This window comes from Zingiber officinale, chromosome 10A, assembly GCF_018446385.1.
Source record: "Zingiber officinale cultivar Zhangliang chromosome 10A, Zo_v1.1, whole genome shotgun sequence".
Taxonomy (NCBI): domain Eukaryota; kingdom Viridiplantae; phylum Streptophyta; class Magnoliopsida; order Zingiberales; family Zingiberaceae; genus Zingiber; species Zingiber officinale.
Window position 1 is genome coordinate 50,586,925 of NC_056004.1, and position 5,243 is coordinate 50,592,167.

The window sequence follows — 5,243 nt, forward strand, 5'->3', positions numbered from 1 at the left end:
GAAGGCTTCGAACTAAGTAAAACCGACCGAGTTCCTGTACTTGTGTTTTTGCTTCTATTTCTATGTTTAATTCTGCTATACTTTTGATTTCAAAGACACATGCGTCTCGATCCAATAGGGGTTGCTACAATAACTTTAAGGTTTGCTATTGTGACAAGATTTAGGGTTTACTACTATAATGCTTTTACTACAATAGTAGTCGATTGTTGGGTTCAAGAAATAGACTGCTGGCATTATACCAGTGAATAAGACTTTATAAAATCGATTGTTCGATTCAATTAGAGGCTACCAGTCGATTGCTATGGTTCAACAGTCGACTGATAACAGTCAAACTATGTGGAAAGAGTTATTCTGTATGTTTAAATGATTGAATCCAACGTGGTAGTCAATTGATGAAGTGTTGCAATCAACTGATAAGTGAAAATCAGCTCGAGTAACAACCTTTAAAAGAGGGTTTCAAAGGAAATTGAAGGTCTTTTTTGTTAGGATCGTTCGTACTCGGCTAGAGAGGGGGGGTGTGAATAGCCGACCCCAATTCACTCGTTTCTTTCTACAAAACGTGTTAGCACAGCGGAAAATACAAAGAAACGAAAGAGAAGAAAACCAAACCTTAACACAAGGATGTAACGAGGTTCGGAGATTAGGGCTCCTACTCCTCGGCGTGTCCGTAAGGTGGACGAGTCCAGTCAATCCGTCGGTGGATAAGTCCCCGGAAACCCGGCTAATAGATACTCCTTGTGGGTGGAGAAACCTCGCCACAATAACTCGCAACAGCAAGATAGAATACAAGGAATACAAGAAGTAAATACAATGAATGTAACAATACAAGCTTGCCTTCTTGTCGTCGACTGAAGTCCTGGAAGCAACAACTTCACGGACGAATGCCAACAAGCAGCTCAGCCGAAAGAAGCTCACGCGGGGCTTCGGAAGTGAGCTCAACAAAGCTCAGTCGAAGCTGAAACTTCAGCAGCAGAACAGAAGTTCTAAGGAGGAAAAAGAAAGAGTAAGACTGCACAGAAGATGCCCTCGTCTCCTTATACTTGCGAAGAAGAAACAGCGAAGAAACTAGCCGTTGCGTCACAACGGCTAGAACCCTGATCGGTCTGTGGACCGATCAGGCAACATCCTGATCGGTCTGCAGACCGATCAGGGAAGAAGCCTTCGCTTCTGTTCCGTCCCTGATCGGTCCATGGACCGATCAGGAAACATCCTGATCGGTCCACAGACCGATCAGGGAACCTTCTGATCGGTCCGTAGCGCTAGTTTGCCACTGATCTCCTTCTGATCGGTCTCCAGACCGATCAGATAACCATCAGTAGCATACTGATCGGTCACCAGACCGATCAGATGAGCCATGTATCATTGGATCAGTCTGCAGCCCGATCCAAACTTCTCAGCCCTAAATCTAAGGCTTCCACACCAACATCCGGTCAACCTTGACCTGTTGGTACATCATGCCTAGCATCTGGTCACTCCCTTGACATGCTAGCACTCCTCGCTAAGTGTCCGGTCAATCCCTTTGACCCACTTAGACTTTTCCACACCAGATGTCCGATCATCTCTGATCCATCTAGATTTTCCTCTTCGTGCCAAGTATCCGATCACTCCCTTGATCTACTTGGACTTTCCAACACCAGATGTCCGATCACCCTTGATCCATCTGGATTTTCCCTTGCCTGGCTTCACTCACCAGGACTTTCACCTAGCTTCACTCACTAGGGTTTTCACCTGGCTTTACTCACCAGGATTTCCACACTGCCTAATATCCCAGTTAGGACTTTCCCACTGCCTGGCTTCACTCACCAGGACTTTCCAACTGCCTAACATCCCAGTTAGGACTTTCCCTCGTGCCAAGCTCCCTACTTGGACTTCTCCGTGCCAAGTCTCCATACTTGGACTTTTCCAGTGCCAAGTCTCCATACTTGGACTTTTCCAGTGCCAAGTCTCCATACTTGAACTTTTCCCGTGCCAAGTCTCCATACTTGGACTTTTCGCGTGCCAAGCTCCCTGCTTGGACTTTTCCAGTGTCAAGTCTCCATACTTGGACTTTTCCAGTGCCAAGCTCCCTGCTTGGACTTTTCCGTTGCCAAGTCTCCATACTTGGACTTTTTCCCGAATCAGGTCAACCAGGTCAACCTTGACCTACGGTTGCACCAATAATCTCCCAACCATCTATTCTTATCTCACATCAAGAATAGAACTCTCTCACGAGTGTCAAACATCAACATGCAACTCAACTAGGTCAACCTTGACCTAAGGTTGCACCGACAATCTTCCCAAGTCAAACATCAAAATACAACTCGAGTCAAGTCACCTCGAGTCGGGTCAACCAGGTCAAGCTTGACCTAAGGTTGCACCAACAATCTCCCCCTTTTTGATGTTTGACAAAACTCATAATCAAGTTAGGTTAACCTGATAACCTAACTTAGGTTTTCCAACCATCTTCCAATGTCCAATGTTCTTTCCTTGAACATTCTCTGGACATTCTCCCCTTAGGTTAACCCGATAACCTAACTTGGGTTCTCCAATAATTCTCCCCCTTTTTGACACACATCAAAAAGAATTCCAATGTTCTTCCTCGAACATTCCTTGACATTCTTCCCCTAGCTTAGGTTAACCCGATAACCTAACTTGGGTTCTCCAATAATTCTCCAATGAACACTCTCCCCTTTTTGACACACATCAAAAAGAAAAAGGAGGGTATCAAGGTCAAAAGTTTCTTCCTAATGAAAGTCTCATACCTTTCATTGAAACTCTTAATTTCCCCCTTGACACTAGAGTTAATAATTAACTTAGTGATAATCTCATATCACTCAAGTCTTTTAGGAGTAAAAACTCCCCCTAAAAGTCAACTCCCCCTTGACTAATAGGTAAAACTCCCCCTAAAGGTTAACTCCCCCTTTACCATTGCACCAACAATGTCTTGGTGAGTTTCAAACCTTTAGAAATCCAAAACACCAACTCCCAGCTGAAATTTCAGACAAAACAGTCGAAAAATCAGCATTTGGCACGCCCTGATCGGTCACCAGACCGATCAGGGATTCCCTGGATCGGTCACAGTGACCGATCCAGCACCCCCTGGACCGATCAGGCTACCTCCTGATCGGTCCACAAGTCTGATATCAGATTTCTGATTTCTTCTCCCAAAATTCAGAAACCTCTAGAAAATCACAAAAAATTTTAAAAATTATAAAATTTTGAGGATACATTCCTCATAACATACACTATCAAGGAAAAATAGTTTTCTATGAAAATAACTTCCATTTTTCAATCTTGATACAAAGTTCAAAAACCTTGAAATAGTTCAAGTTTAACTCAACTTTGTATCACAATGTTCAATGATGAATGCTATCACTAGGAAAGCTTCATCAAGGTTTTTCAAATCAATTTTAAAATGCTTTTAAAACCATTTGAATTTAGGACCATAATCTTAGGGCTAGATGTACATGACTTGTACACAAGCTTTCCCTATGATGCTTAATTTCTTGAATTAGGGTCATCTAGGTATAAGGACAATGCACCTTGATCCTAACTCATGATCCTAATATCTCACACACATCTAAGGTGTATCAAACCACATTCAAGTCAATTTGATGTGAGATATGGGTTAAGGTCAACTTAGGCTAAGTTCTCATGCATTTTCTAAACACCAATTTGATCTCAATATCAAATTATATGTTTGTCCTTAAATCAATTTCATTGATTATAATGCAAGAGATGATGACATGGCATATAATGATATCATAAGTAAAAATATGTGCCAATGTCATGATGTCATGGCATAAAGTTTGAAAACTTAAATAAAGCATGACATATAAACTAGCCTAAGCATTATCATGACATTTCAAATGATAATAAACTAAATATGATGTCATGGCATGGCATATGGCAACCAATCATGGCAAGTTAGCACAAATAAAATACCTAAATTCTCTATCTAAGTATCCTTAGCCTTAGCTAACTTAAAATCTAACCCTAGATTACCCATATATCCCTAAGAGAAAACCAAAATCCCAATTATGGTATTTCTCTAGGTTTTCTTGAATTGTGCCAAATAAGATTAAAATCGATATTTTTCAAATATGGCACAATTTACTCTTCAAGGAGTAAATAATAATTCTTTTTCATTTTCAAAGGTTATCAAAACCTTGAAAATGCTCCTTGAGTGTCAATTTCCTCAAAGTTGGGTTAACTACCCTTCTAATTGGAGTTGACACTCTCTAACCCATCTATGGGATAGAGAAGATGCTCCTAGGAACCCAATACCTATTAGAGCTCATTGGGTTCACTAAATATTCACTAGGGATGACTTCCCTAGCAACCCTCCTAATGACCCTCTTAGGCTTTGAAGCCTTGGTCATTTGGGACTCATCAGGATCAACTCTAGGGGTGACTCCCCTTGTGACCTTGGTGGTGGTCTTCCTAGCCCTAGGTTTTGTTCCATAATCAAATGGAACACTATGATAAGTGGGCTTGACCACTTGGGACTTAGGTTTGTGACCCAAACCTTTCTTGTCCTTGGACTTGGGTTTTTGACTCTTAAACCCTAGAGATGACTTCTCCATGTTTTTAAGAGCCTTTTCTAAATTATCAAGTCTTGACCTCAAGACTTGATTTTCCCTCTCTAATACCTCAAGTGTTAATTTGTCATTTTCTCTTGAGATATTCCTAGGCATGTGTCTAGTCTTCTTGGGATTTCTACCTAGGTTTTCCTTAACTTTAGAAGCGTTAATCCTAGGGTTGGTATTTCTAGTGTTATCCTTACCTAGGCTAACATGCTTGGCTCCTAAGCACATGTATCGATTTCTAGTGTTAACATGCTTATCATTATTGACTAATGCAATAAAATTACTAGCATGTATTCTACTAGGATTGCACGAATGAGCCTTAAAAGATACCTTAGGGTTTGCCTTAGCTCCCCCTATCGATGTGCATCCCTTGTCCTTGTGAGGTTTCCTCCCCTTCGGACATTGGCTCCTATAGTGTCCCCGTTGCTTGCATTGAAAGCACACCACGTGCTTCTTGCCTTTACGTGTTGGGACGCCGGCTTCCTTGACCTTTGGTGCCGGTGGAGTCTTTCTAACCCTCTTTGGACACTTGCTCTTGTAGTGCCCAAACTCCCTACACTCGAAGCACATTATGTGTAATTTGCTAGAAATTAAAATGCTTGAGTTACCTAGGGTTGAGGATGGATGAACGCTCTCATCTTCATCCCTTCCGGAGGTAGAAGCTTCTTCTTCTTG